This window comes from Corylus avellana, chromosome 4, assembly GCF_965113065.1.
Source record: "Corylus avellana chromosome 4, dhCorAvel1.hap1.2, whole genome shotgun sequence".
Lineage (NCBI taxonomy): Eukaryota > Viridiplantae > Streptophyta > Magnoliopsida > Fagales > Betulaceae > Corylus > Corylus avellana.
Genome location: NC_142493.1, coordinates 19,529,013 through 19,544,911, shown reverse-complemented (window position 1 = coordinate 19,544,911; position 15,899 = coordinate 19,529,013).

Sequence of the window (15,899 nt, the reverse complement as noted above, 5' to 3'; positions counted from 1 at the left end):
GTGTTGAATGTGCAAGAAATAACAACAAGTCAAATATTGACACGTTGCTAAACTTAAATTCAATTTAATTTTTAAAAATTTTATTAAATAATTAATATGGTGACGTGGTAAACTATCACACGTCAATAAATATTGACGTGTAATAGTTTACTACGTCACTATATTAAATTATTTAAATAAAATTTTTAAAAATTAAATTGAATTCAAATACTTTTTAGCTTTGGTATTTAGAGAGCTTCTCTTTAGAGCATTCTAATTGATCTCTTCTCTATGTATTTTTGTCTTTACTTTTTGCTTTTTATCCAAAAAGCCATTGTAATGACTTCAACATATAAAAACACAAAAAAACAAAAACGTTGTGCTATTTCATAGTTCTCTCTCAGTCTGTCTCATTCCAACAACACTGGTCCTTGTACATCCTGTTCTCTCTCGGTCTGTTCAATAAATAGTTGTGTCTCTTTGGTTACATTTTTTAACAATACGCACGCTATCTGCAGTTAAAGTACCCACATATTTAAGCCGAATCTTCATATGCACAAGCACGAGTCTTGGACGTTAGCTGAACATCAGCACTTCATTCCTGAAACCTCTCTTTCACATCACTTGGGTGATGCTAAACATCAACACGCCGGGGTGATTTATTATTTTAAAATAATAAAATAATAATATTTTATTATTTTATTATTTTATTATTTTAAATAAAAAATAAATAAATAAATAAAAAGAAGAAAAAAGAAGTCTGGCGTGTATGAACAGTCATGCACGCTGGCGTTCTTAGAATCCTAACCCCACTTGGGTGATGCTAAACATCACGCCAGGGTGATTTATTATTTTAATTATTTAAAAAAAAAATAAAAAAAAATAAAAAAAAATAAAAAAAAGAAGAAAGAAGCCTGGCATGCATGAACAGTCATGCACGCCGGTGTTCTTAGAATCATGACCCCGCTTGGGTGATGCTAAACATCACACCCGGCGTGTTGCACACCGGGGTGATTTATTATTTTAAAATAATAATATTTTATTGTTTTAATTATTATAAAAAAAAATAAAAATAAAAAAATAATAATAAGAAAGAAGAAAGAAGCCTGACAGTCATGCACGCCGGCGTTCTTAAAATCATGACCCCACTTGGGTGATGCTAAACATCAACACGCCGGGATGATTTATTATTTTAAAATAATAAAATAATAATATTTTATTATTTTAATTATTTAAATAAAATAAAAATAAATAAAAAATAAATAAAAAAAGAATAAAGAAGAAAGAAGCCTGGCGTGCATGAATAGTCATGCACGCCGGCATTCTTAGAATCATGACCCCACTTGGGTGATGCAAGACATCATACTTGACGTGTTGCACGCCAGGGTGATTTATTATTTTAAAATAATAATATTTTATTATTTTAATTATTTAAAAAAATAAAAAAAGAAGAAAGAAGCCCGGCTTGCATGAACAGTCATGCACGCCGGCATTCTTAGAATCATGACCCCACTTAGGTGATGCTAAACATCACGCCCAGCGTGCAATGATTTATTATTTTAAAATAATAAAATAATAATATTTTATTATTTTAATTATTAAAAAAAAAAAAAAGAAAAAAAAGAAGAAAGAAGCTATTCATGGACGCGGGCATTCTTAGAATCATGACCCTTAATTTAAGTACATAATTTTTTTTTATTGACGTTTAAAAATAATAATACTGGTCATTTTGATTTATTCGGTGCCATAATTAAACTAACTGTAATCATGGTGGTTGATTGATCCCACGGTGGAAATGCCTCGGAGCTACAAGTCTCAGTGGATGGTACCTTTTGCAGCACAACTTTCATCGCGTCACTTTTGAAAACTTCTTCCACCTTAAAGCTGCACGTACGTGACTTTGGCAGGGTTTTACTAAATGACGTCAAATAGAGGACCTCCTTGCCCTGCCACCCTGAAAAATTGGCAAAATGGGGATTTGATTTGGTAGTCAGTAGTCTTGGAGGGAGTATGTTTCTTCCTTTTTTCCTGCTAGATAACAAAAAAAAAAAAAAAAATGCTCTTTCATTTTTCTTTTTCCTTCCTTTATGAGGAAAAAGGTAAGCAAGGAAAAGAGTCAAGAGCCGAAAGAATCCGCTATGATCCTTTCCCCATTCCCCAGCCTGTTGGCTATTGTTTGCGCAGAATTTTTTTCTTTTTATTTTTTATAGAAAAAAAAAAAAGCGTAATAAACTCATTCTGACGTGCTAATGTGGCACGTCAAGAATTCCTGACATGCCACTTGTTGACGTCAAGAATTTAGATCTGGCCATGGATCCCCATGTCAGCTCCTTTTCTTTCTTTTTTCCTCTTCTTTCTTCTTCCTTCCGCGCGCAACTCGCACAGCTCCTCCTCTTCTCAACGATTTTCTCACCGCCGGCCACACAACCCTTTGTCGTCGCCACACATATCCCCCCCTCCATCTCACAGTACTCACTCACTCACTCTCTCACCTGCTCCGGCCAGCTCGCTCTCTCTCTCTCTCTCTCTCTAACAGCTTGTTCTCTCTCTCTAACAGTCAGACACCGTTTGTCCTCGCGTCGCTGTTTTCATCTCTGGCGGTTCCTCGGCCTTAGTTTCTCTATCTCCGGCTGCAGCTTCTCCTCCGATTGGGGATATATATGTGTGTGTGTGTTTTATATGTTTTAAATTTATTTATGTGTTTATTTTTATTTTTTTTATTTATGGTATTTTGCACGGGATGTTATGTAGACAGACTAATTCCATATTGGTGCATATATACACAAGTTGGATCGGATAATTTGCACTGGATGTTATGTAGACAGACCATTTCATTATCGATGCTTAATTGGAAATAAAGTTCGGAACAAAAAAAGGCTAGTTTAAGAAAGTTTATAAATTAGGGAGTAACCAAAATTAGAAAGTATTAGACAAAACATGCTTAGAAAGATAGAGATTTTAAGGAAGGAATGGACAAAGTATGTCTTAAAAAGACAAGATCTCAAGAGGGAAATTAGATAGTTTGTTGTTTTAAAAAGACAAGATTTCTAGAAACCCTGCCCCTCCGCTTGTCTTTTAAGAAGTAAAACCTTTGAATTTTGAAAATTAAAAGGAGGAGGATGCTCTTTGAACATTTGAAAGAAGGACTTTTTAAATTGAAATTTGAAGGAGGATAAATCTTTGATTTAAAATTTTGAAGAATGATGTTGAATTTTGAAATTGAAAGAAAAGAAAAGGGGGAGTCTTTTAATTTTTGAAGATTTCAAAGAAGGATGAAATATGGAGAAATTTTTGGTCTTTCAAAAGGGGATGGAAGTTGAGGTAAAAGAGAACTAATTAAATTAAAATATTCTAATTAATTATAGTACTTTTTTTATTAAAACACATCGATTAATTATTGGAGGGGAAATCGCCAAAATGGTGCTTCTTCTCATGAAGCTATAGATCAGAATTCCTTGTATTTTATGAATGGGAGCAAAATGAATCTTACTATAAATGTAGCTCTTCAAAAGAGGAACGATTCTGGACAAGATTAGGACCCAAAAATTATTAGGACTTAAGGATAGAAGTTATAATTAAATTTTATAGGATTCAAGATGGAGATTTAAGGCCTCAAAGAGGCTGAAATTTATGTTCTGAAACATAGAAGAAGAACGAGATATTAAGGCTTAGAAACAAAAAGAGAAAATCAAAGAATAACCATGGGAATTTAAAACTTTATGCGTAACATTAGGATATGGCTTATTACTGCACCTATCAACAAAAATCTTCTTTTTTTTTTTTTTTTTTTGTTAGAATTATTTTGTTTAGAGTCTCCACCAAAAATGCATTTAAATTTGGATCGAGTATTTTATTTTTTTGGGTTTTTCAAGATTAATTATATTAGGCAAATGTTAAAAATACACACTTGAGTACTAACCTCATATATAACAAATGCATATCCATGAATACTAGATATATTTGTTAATTAACAGAGAGTTATATTTTTTATGTGGTTGAAATAAGGTTTATATATATATACATGTGCTTAAAATTAGGTTTATATTTTTTATGTCTTATATATTTGTTCCTAATTAATGTACGTAGAGAAAAGATGGACAAGAGTTGGATGACAAAGTTTAAGGGTACGAGGAAATACAGAGACTGGTGTAGATTATTCGTGGAGTTTGCAGTTAGTAACTGTAGAACCCCTGATGGATTCATCTATTGCCCTTGTAAAATTTGTCAAAATAACCGGCACCACCCGCCAAGTTTCGTATTCGACCACTTGACAGGGGATAAAAGAATGATGCCGGAATACACATTCTGGTATTATCATGGTGAAAAGCATGTACAAGGTCCTGGTACAGGCTCTAACTCGAATCGTTCGGTCGCAGATGCGGGAGCAAGCGCAAATCAGGGTGGAGACATGCACACAATGTTGAGTGATTTATTCGGCATGCACGAAGTCAGAGAAGACAATTGTGAGCCTCAGGTCATGGTGTAAGGGGGTGAAGAAATTGTGAACCAAGAAGCCGCTGAAGGTGACACACTAAAGTATTACGGCCTTCTTAAAAAGGCAGAAAAATCACTTCATATTGGGACCAAACATAACAAACTGAGTGCAACTATACACCTGTACAACTTGAAGTACATTGGTGAACTTAGTAATGCGATATTCTCATCTTTACTTGAGTTCATTAATCAGTTGCTGCCTGCGAGTGATGAAACTTTGCCAGTTAATACATATGAGGCGAAAAAGTTTCTACGGGACATGGGACTCGGGTATGAGAATATTCTCGTGTGTCATAATGACTGTATGTTATTCTGGAAGGGTAATAAAGAGTTGGATTTATATACCGTCTGTGGAAAATCTAAATGGAAGGATACAATCAATTTAGATGAAGATGGTCAACCCATATCATCGAGCAAAAAACGTCTGGTGAAGGTGTTGCAATGGTTTCCACTCATACCATGACTACAGAGACTGTTTATGTCAGAGCATATTGCACCCTATATGAGGTGGCATCCAGAAGGTCGCACTAAGGACGGCAGATTGAGGCATTCGGCCAACGGTGAAACATGGAAGTCATTCGACAATTTACATTGGAGTTTTCAGCGGACAGCAAGAATGTAAGGCTTAGATTAACCTCGGATGGACTTAATCCATTTGGGAACATTAGCACATCCCACAGCACTTGGCCTGTAATGATTGTGCCGTACAACTTGCCTCCTTGGATGTGCATGAAACAGACATCTTTCATACTATCCCTAATTATCTTGGGCCCAAATTCACCTGGAATGAATATAGATGTCTACCTTCAACCCTCAATTGAGGAGTTACAAGAACTATGGAATGTAGGGGTATGCACATATGATGTCTCAAAGAAAAATAATTTTATACTGCGAGCGCAATTGATGTGAACAAAATATGACTTCCCAGCATATGTAGATTTGTCTGGATGGTCTACCAGGGGTGAGAAGGCATGTCCTTGTTGTATGCACTCGACAAGGTCCAAATGGTAAAACATGGTCATAAATAGTGTTTTATGAGGCACAGACAATACTTGCCCATGGATCATACGTGGAGGGGGGGACAAAAGAACATTTGACGGCAACCAAGAACTAGAATGTACCCCTGATTTGCCAAGTGGAGATGAAATCCTTAGCCAATTAGAAGGGATGGTATTTAGGGATGAGAACACCGGTAAGGCAAGGCCAGATGATATAAAAAAAAAAAAAAAAAAAAAAAAAAAAAAGAAACAAGCAGAAGACAAATACTTATAATGTAGTGTGGAAGAAAAAAAATATTTTCTTCAGGTTGCTGTATTGGAAAGAAAATTTATTGCGACACAACCTTGATGTCATGCACATAAAGAAAAACGTGATGGACAACATACGTGGTACAATACTAGACATTCTAGGGAAAACGAAGGACAACCTCCAAGTCCGCACAGATTTGCAAGAAATGGGTTTGAGACGTACACTTCATCCCTACATTGGTGAGGATAGTAAGACCTATATACGACAAGCTTCCCACATGATGTCTAAGGATGATAAAACACATTTTTTGAAAGTGCTACAAACTGTAAGAGTGTCCGATGGATATGCCTCAAACATTTTCCGTTGTATACGAGAGAAGGACCATACGATATCAGGGTTAATGAGTCATGACAGTCACGTACTAATGTAATAGCTTCTACCTATTACATTGTGTGGATCACTCCCAGGCAACGTGATTAGACCTCTTGTTGAGATGTCTGCATTCTTCAGGGGCTTATGTTCAACAACATTGACACAAGAGGATATTAATCAACTATAGGGTGACGTCTGTATCATGTTATGCAAGATGGAACAGATATTCTCCCCAGCTTTTTTACTAGCATGGTTCATGTGGTCATGCATCTTATCTGTGAATGCCGACTCGATGGACCTGTACAGTATAGGTGAATGCATCCGGCAGAGAGGTAAAATTTGTTAACAGATATTCCTAATTTTTATTTTTCACTCCAACACAAGACAATTACTAACTAAACTGATTGACGTGCATATTTAGCAGCCTTGGAGTGTTCAAATCTAATGTGCGCTACAAAGCGGCTCCTAAAGACTGCATTAAGGAGGGTTACATAGCAACTGAGTTGGTGACATTCTGTTCGAGATATTTAGATAACGCACCAACATTTCACAATAGGATACAAAGAAATCCAGATGATTCAAAGGGACATGGAGCAGGAGTCCAGCTCGACCGATTCACATTGACACAGATTCACCATTATATTATGTTTAACTTGGACGAGTTCCTTCAACTGTGAACATAAGTCGAGGTCCTTCACTGGCATATGTATGTTCAATCAACTTGTACCATTAGTTTTGAATTATAATGAACCTAATTTTGAATTGTAGGATGCACATGGATACGCTTAGGCGATCATGCAATAGGGGGCGAACAAACGAAGATTAGTTGGAAATCCAACATTATGAGCTGTTCTGCGAGTGATACCGTGACTACGTAAGACTAATGTGATGTTTAACAAAAGAACTGTTGATAAGTGCCAAATATTGCATATTTGGACCCCTTTATTTACATTAGTTAATCCTTTAGTAGTATCGTTATTTAATGTTTTGTGTTAGTTTTGTGTTTTTAGTGTTTTGTAGGTCGTTGAAGAAAAACTACAACTTAAAGGAAAAAATGCAATGTTTGGAAGAAAGCATACTTTGAAAAGACCTAGATGATGTGGTTAAATTTAACCAATCCAAGAAAATGTTAAATCAAATTAAAGATCATATTGGATTAAAGTTCAGATTGGATACAATTTCGGATTGGATTCAAATTCAAATTTTGCACATGTCTCAGTATTTTGACCATAACTTTCTGCTCGAATATCAGATTGAAGTGATTCAAACGGAATTGGAAAATTAACTCAAAATAATACAATTTTTTTTAAAGAGGATTTTCCTAATTTGGACGGTTAGTATGCCAAAATCGCCCCGCAATTAAAGAACACAAATTTGGACGAATCATATTCCGATTTCAAACTTCTATTTCGACTGGGAGACAGACCTCCGAATTATCTACGTTTAATAGGGCTTCTAGGACTTTCCTAAGCCTATAAATAGACTTCTTTGCATTCAAGAAAAGATATAGAATTTCAGAGACTAGTTTTGGAATACAATTTTGGAGACAGAATGTTTCTTTTAGTTTAGTTTTTCTTTAGTTTAGGTTTTATTTTTATGTGGAGGTAATTCCCAACTAAGGTCGAGGATGAAGCCTCACTGATGAAGAACATCAATACTTTCATGTAAGTCTTCTTTATCTAATTTTATTGGGTTTAATATTTCAATTGTTTTACTTCTTTTCAATGTGTGGAGTGATTCTTGGATATCTTTTGTGATTCAATGATACACTTGATGATTTAAGATAATTTCACATAATTGATTGCTTGATTTTATTTGCCTAAATAATTGGATATCCCTTATGATTTGTTCTACAGATACATTTGGTGTTTCAATTAAAATTGAATATCTTTTGTGATTTACGGATACATCTGATGATTTAATTGATATTGGATTCCAATTGTGATTTGTGCAATGAATGGATACATGAAATGGTCTTGATTGGTTTTGATTGACTATTGAATGGTAGTAAAACATATCTAAGATTTTAATTGTGAGAACTTTAGATTAATATTGATAAACATGGAAGTATGTTATTATGATTCGATGAGTGTGAATTCCCAAAACTTAATCTTTTATCTCATAGTTTATTTTAATTAGTTTATGTTTGTCTTTTAATTTCAAAACCAAATTCAAAATCAAAAACCTTTTGGAACTAGATTAGGATTTAATTAATTTAGATATAAATTGCTCTTTCAAAAACACAATTCCATGTGGGTTCGACCTCGCACTTGCAATCCATTAAACTAAAAACGATTCGTGCACTTTCAAGTTAAATAAATTTGCACAACAACTGTCGGAATATATTTGCTTCTGGTTCAAATCAACTAAAGAAACAAACCTTGCATTTTCCATTCTACGTAATATATTCACAGGTCGATCGATTGGACGATCGATTCAGGAAGGAACTTGGTGACAAATTGGTAATGCATTGTAGAGGGCCGAGGGAGTCAGCAGTCAGATACAATAGATATGTGGCTTACAGCAAGCGGTTTCACACTATTGCATATGATGCCGGAAAGATGACTCAGAACAGCGAGGTGTGTGTGTCGACTGTTGATGGCGAAACATTCTACAGGAAGTTAATGGAAGTATTTGAGATTGAGTACTACGACAGGACTAAGTACGTTATGTCCAGGTGTGATTGGGCAAACAACACGAGGGACAAAGGGTTCAAGGTGGACGAGTATGGCATAATACTTGTCAACTTCAAAAACCTTGTCCACACGGGATAGTTGATAACTAATGAGCCGTATGTGTTTACTTCACAAGTTGAATAGGTATTTTACGTACAAGATGATAGGGACCCATATTAGGCTTGCCACTCCTATTGACCAAAAATTATGATTACGATCCGCAGGATCATATCCAATACGTCAGACCCGACTTAGATCCAAACCAAGCGTATGTGATTGAATAAAAGTTGTGTATATATATATATATATATATATATATATATATTGGTAGTTATTCGCTACACATTACATCAACACAATTAATTAAGTTGTGCATTGGGTAAAATATGATATATATCTTATTTTTAATATATGAGTCATTTACATATGGTAGTGAATATTTCATACATTACATACGTAATTAATTGGGTGCGTGCTGTTTTCGAAGGTTACCATAAGTAGTAGGGGCAAGATAAGAGCACAAAGGGCCTCGTCTTCAGTGCGGCAGTCTATGTCGCATGGGTCTCCATCATACCACCTTGATGATAGCGAGCAAGAAGACGTTGCTCAGCTTATGGGGCATCAGAATGGGTATCAAGCAGTACTTCCAAGTAATGTGGAAGGGGAGATCTATGTCCATAATCCATACTGTCTGACAGGCTTGGCCCAGATAGGGTATTGGCCTGATTCGTCTTCGTATGACACGGATGCATCATTTCATCCAACTGATTGGCTGATGTGTAGCGAGTTAGGGCTGAGTTCTCAGGGCCATGTGGAGCGGCCATTCAGATAGCATAGCGCAGGTACGGACAAAAGTTTTTTTTTGAAAGTTTGAAAGTTTTGAAAGTTTTTGAAATTATCTCTTTGGTCTTTTTGAAAGTTTTTTGATTATCAAAGCATTAGTTTCTAATATTATTTGTGCGATATCAATTATATTTCAATGCAACTAAAACTTCATAAAATTCTAAACATTCTAAAAAAATACAAAGCAGGTGGCAACGACAGTGAGACACAGCCCCCGGAAGACATGACTGGTGGGACAGGTGCCATGGATGACCCCCAGCCCAGCAACCCTACTCCAGCCAAACGGTTAGGCCCTCGACAGGTCCGGACAACAAAGTAAGTATATATGCTCAAATATCATACGTATAAGTCTTAATTACTTGTAGTTAGTATTCAATTCGAAATAACTTACATCGGTAATTTTTAGTCTATTAGGTATTGATCCAGAAGGAAACACTATTCTTAACTTGCATAGGTTGCCGGGGGTCCCCGCCGGCAAAAGGATCGTACTTGAGAATAATAGTTCATGGTAGCCAGTCGGATTTAGCGCCATGAGATTTAGACAAATGACCAGTAAGGTCATAAGGAGCGAAAATTATGTCTGAATACCGGACGATTGAACGAAGGTACCAGAGCGTACCAAAGAGGATATAGGGGACGCCTTGATGGTATGTGTATTTTATTATGTGAAACACTCCTAATGTATGTATATATACGCTCTAAGTTGTACATATATATGTGTGTTTATATGTATATATACACATTTTTTATTTTTTTTATTTTTTAATTTATCAATTTTGAACTTGTGCAAGTAGACTTTTTTATCTCGCCCAAATGCAACTTGGTTGTCGTAAAGAAGGACGCGTTTCGAGATATGGGCACCAAGCTGAGGACTTAGAGGCACGAGTTAAAAAAAGTTCTTGCCATTAAGACAGACGATACTCTTGTCACCATACGGGCGAGAGTGGGGCAAGAAAAGCTCTGCAAGTACAACGCCGTCGACTTGGAGATCTTATTGGATAGATGATGTAGCAAGAAGAACCAGGTAGGTCATGAGTTATACTATAATTTTGTGTAGTTTCATTAATTGTAATTGTGTTAGTATTAACATATTAAGAATATTAATTGTATAGGAGTATGCGGCATATATGAAGAGCTTGCGAGCATTGAACAATACGTCCTATTGCACCGGGTCGAAGAGTTACACTAGGGTGACACATGAGGAGGTATGTGTAATTTACCCTATACTTATAGATATAAACATTTGATATTATATATATATATATATAAACATATCTGTATGTTCTATTTTTTCGGCAGACCGTACGTGCAGCACAGTCTTACATCCGCACACACAAGAAGAAGGATGGTCGATATCCGAATGACATAGTCAAGGAGAGATGTGTATGCTACTCACCTTTCATATGTTGTTTTGCTTCTATATGTGATAATTTATTTATGATTAACAGTTGTATGACCTACTGACTAAATAATTAATGTAACATACAGGAGAGGATGGAGGGGCTCATACCCACTGACCCTACAGCATCGTCGAGCGTGACAAAGGGGACGATCAGGTGGGCGCCAAACGACACGTACGCCTAGGCACTTGGAAATAAGCTTAAGTACGCTGGTAGAGTTCGGCAGGTTAGACAAAACATTCTGCATGTGCGAGGCTACATACATTCATACTATACACCGTCACAAGCATGGTCACAAAACATTGGGCACTCCGCGGTCTCACAAGAACTTCTTGACAGAGCGCTTGAGGCGGAGAGGGGACAACACAAGGCAGAGATGGATGCCTTGTTGGCCGCAGAGTGGGAGCAGATATCTACACGGGTAGCTCTGCAAGTGGTAGAGCAGGTGGCTGCGCAAATGGCTGCGAAAGATGCACAGTTGGCTGAAAAGGAGGCTCAAATGGCGGTACATCTTGCTGAAAAGGAAGCTAGGATGATGGCAATGTTTGAGGCCCGTTTTCGCCAGCTTGAGGAAATGATGCAGTCGAGCTCCGCGCCTGAGGTAACTCAATACAAGGGAGCACCAGACAGAGCTTCTCCACCTTTTGCGATTGTGAGATCGTCAGTCGATAGTGGATCAGGTAATGACATTTTTTAATGGTCATTGTAGTTTTAGAACTGTCCATATATATATATATATATATATATGTGCACTTATAAATTTAGAGTTTGGATATGTTGTAGTTATTCTCATTAATGATGTTGTAATTCCTGTTGAGATTGGTTTATATCATGGTTGGTTTGGTGATGGATGTGAGTTAGAGCTTTGCATTTGAAGTGTTTGGTATTGTGAGATAGACCACTATGGTCCTTGTAGAACATTGTTTGGTGCATTTGATTTTATCACGAAAATATGTTGGGAGTGTAGATATCTGAATTTGTTGAGTATAATGACCTTTGTTTACATAGTGACGTTGCTCAATGATTAAGACTTGATAATATTCTAGACTATTGTTTGGTGATTGTTTGTTTTATCATTTGCAGCTAATGGCTATCATGGAGAGGATGCTATTGATATCGATGATGACTTGGATTGAACAAATGGTTGGCCATTCACACTTGGTGTACATAAGTTATTTTGTTGATATAATTGTATTTGTGCTACTTTTCTTGATGTATGTAGTTAGATATATATGATAATAGAGATAGTTTTATTGGTGTATATGTATTTATTTGTGGTTGGTGTATAGTTTTACCGGTTGGCCATTTGCACTTGGTGTTTATGTCTTTATTTGTGTCTTGAAGCTGGTTTTGGTTGATAGTATGTGATCGACGTTGATGGATATGAATTATGTTATTTGCAAGGATCGATGGTTATGTATTATGTTATTTGCATGGATCAATGTATAAATTGTATATCAGGTTAATTATAATCCAAAATTCGGGTACAGCTCCGAAAAAAATTCAAAAAATATATAAGGAGGGGAAAAAAAACAAATTTTAAAACTGACCAATTTTTTTGACGTGTCAAGCTATGACACGTCACAATTTCTGACGTGTCATAACGTTTGACACATCAGAAATTTTCTGACGTGCCTCTCCTGCCACGTCAAAAAAAATTTCTGACGTGTCAGAAAATGACACATTAATAATTTTTCATTTTTAACACCCAAAATTTTAACATCCGACACATCTCAATAAATTTTACTGACGTGTCAAACTACCTAACACGTCAAAAATTGCCTACCAGGAAAAAGAAAAAGAAAAAAAAAAAAAAAAACATTTTTTGTAGTGAATGCAAGAGTTCTAGTTGAAGTGGATATTGTAGACTTAGAATTCCTAAGGAGATTGAATTGGATGAAGAATGTGGGAAAACGATCATTTTTGTAGTTGAATGCCCCTTCTATGAGAAACGAATGCTTAAGTTTAAAAAGAATGACATTTTTTTATTTTTCTAGAAATGTCAGGCGGTTAGCGGCAGAGGCAGGAGAGAGTAGGTGGAGGATGGCGACGGTGGCGACTAGAGTTAGTGGAGGTCGACAACGGTGACCGAAGATGGTAGCTATGAATAACAATGACCGTAGATGGGCCTTTAACAACATTAGGCTAAAATGGACTAAAATAGGGCCACCTATATGTCAAATATGAGAGCCAACTTGGGCCGAAAATGGAGCAATAACTATGGCCCGAAAATGGGTTAACTATGTGCTGAAAATAGGCTTGGGTCAACAAATAAGACCAACAAAGGCCAAATGTTTGAGCCAACAAAGTGTGTTAAAAGATAGGTCATGTGACCAAATATAAGCTACTTTGCCTATTCTCTCTCTCTCTCTTTTTAAAAAAAATCAAAATACCCTCATGAAATTACCCCCTACAAGTTCATAACTCTCAATTAAGGGTGTGCAATTTTAATTTCTTTCAATTACTCTATTCCGATAAATCTTGTTAAAATTTTCAAAATACTCATACTTTTATTATAAAAAAATAAAATAAAAAATTGTAAAGATTCAAGTGTTAAAAAAATAGGAGTATTTTGAAAATTTTGACAATATTTAATGAAAAATCTTAATGGAAGAGAATAATTGAAAGAAATTGAAAGTTTGATACCATTAATTAAAAGTTTTTAAACTTTGAGGAGCAATATCAAAATGAATGGAACTTTAGGAGAATTTTTCTGAAATTTTGTTTTTAGTAACCAGTTTTTTTTTAAAAAAAAATTCCCAGGATCCAAGAGAAGCTACACGAAGCAACACACGTTAATCAGAGGTATATTCGATCCTGTGATAATTTTAATTTTTTTTCTTCCTTTATTTTATTTTATTATTTTATGTCTTGATTCCCATGTAGTTTCAAAGAGCAAAACGATTTTTGAGAGTCCATTTTCACTTATGCCTCGCCAGTCGCGCCAGTAGTGCCAAGCGGCACCCATGTATATCTGATACGTCGCCGCATAACCACATATTTCTCCTTATTGTTGTTATGTGCCCAAGGCCAAGTGTAAGCAAAATTGGACGCTGGTTTGCGTTAACTTTTTTGTGTGGCTGTTTTTGGAGGTTTGGTCCATTAGTCAAATGTGTGAAGTAAATGTTAAACTAATGATTAGATGATAATTTATTTATTTTTATAAGTTTAAGCTTTTGAAATATGACAGAAATTTTTTTCAACTCATTTAAAACAGTGTCAAGTGTCTATAAACATTTAAAAGTCATATAAAATTTAATCTAAATTAGTAAACTGCTATTAATAACGTTTTAAATATTTATAGACATTTTGCACTATTTTAAATAGGTTAGAAGATATTTCTTTCAAATTGGTTTAGAGAAAATTTTTATATTCTAAAGTAAATGGTAATTTACCATGCTCAACATTCATCCAACCGGCGTTCTCTTTCTGTGCGTGAAGTGTTGGAAAATTAAGACGCCGCTAATTCCTCTTGACAGGATCTTGGGATTCAATTTGTCAAGAATACAATAATAAAATATAAAGGCACAAGACAAGAATTTATACGTGGTTCGGCCAATACTACCTACGTCCACAGAGCACACCAGATATTACTATATCACTTTGAATGAACTACAATTATGGATCAGCAGATCTCACTCATACAGTGTATCTCACACTCCTAAAAAATACACAAGAGTGTGTTTTGCTCACTCTCTCAGGAAAAACACTACTCTTGTATTTTTCTTGCTTTTTTTTCTGAAAGCACTCTCACTTTCTTTTAAGAAGCTCTCGTTGGTGTCTTATTTGCAAGTGGCCTTCCATTTTGTTATATAGGAAATTTCTTGCACCCATATTTCAAACATTTCGGTCACTTACTCTATAGCATAGCCCACAATTCTCCTTTCACACCTATTTTTCTTCTTTCATCTAGAAGCTCCCTTATCTATAAGCTTTAATAAAGACAAATGAGACGAGGCTTCTTAGAGTAGTAAAGACAATCGGCCAAGGCTTCAACGAAATCCCTTTTTGTCAAAGATTGCAGCTGCAATTATCTACGTGGAGAAATGTGATGAGTAATGAGAGTGAAACCAATTGTCAACAAAGGTGAGCCACACTTTGCCAACATGAAGGCCCAGGGAAATTCAGCCACATATGGAAGGAGACCACGAAGATATGAATGGAAAGTCCATTCAGGAGTTAAAAGAGTGAAATTGCAAAATAAGCTACATATAGAAAACCATGGAAAACCCACCAACTGTTGACTCAGCTACATTTGGGAACCCACCAGCTATTGGAAACAACACTATGTCGTGCTCATCGATCAGGGGTGAAGACAGCAACTCAAATTCTTTGGGCTTGTTTGGGAATGGCCATTGGCCTTCAGGTGGCCAGAAATTGTAACAGAAATTAATTGATATGAAAAAATTAAGATAAAATCTATTTAACTCCTTCAAATTGCGATAATTTACTCTCTAAACTACCAAAACAATGACAATGTACCCCTAATTTTAATAAAATGATAAAATTATCCTTAAAAAAATAAAAACAAAACTATTAAAATTTAGTTTTTTTTTTTTTTTTTTTTTCAAATTTTAAAGGTATTTTTGTCTTATTGAAAATTATATAGGAGTACTTTCGTCATTTTGTGAGCATTTGGGGTACATTGTCATTTTGGTAATTTTGGGGTAAATTGTCGTAATTAAAAGTTTAGGGGGTAGATTGTCATTTGGCTTGTAGTTTAAGGGAATTAAGTGAACTTTACCTAAAAAAAAGTAAAATATGTTGGTGTAAAAAAAAAAAATGTTTTTGTGGTGATTTTTTTATTTGAATAATAGCAAAAAGTGATGATGTAAAAAGTAGAATGATGGGAGTAGAAAAAAGTAATAAATAGTATGGGGCCTTTTAG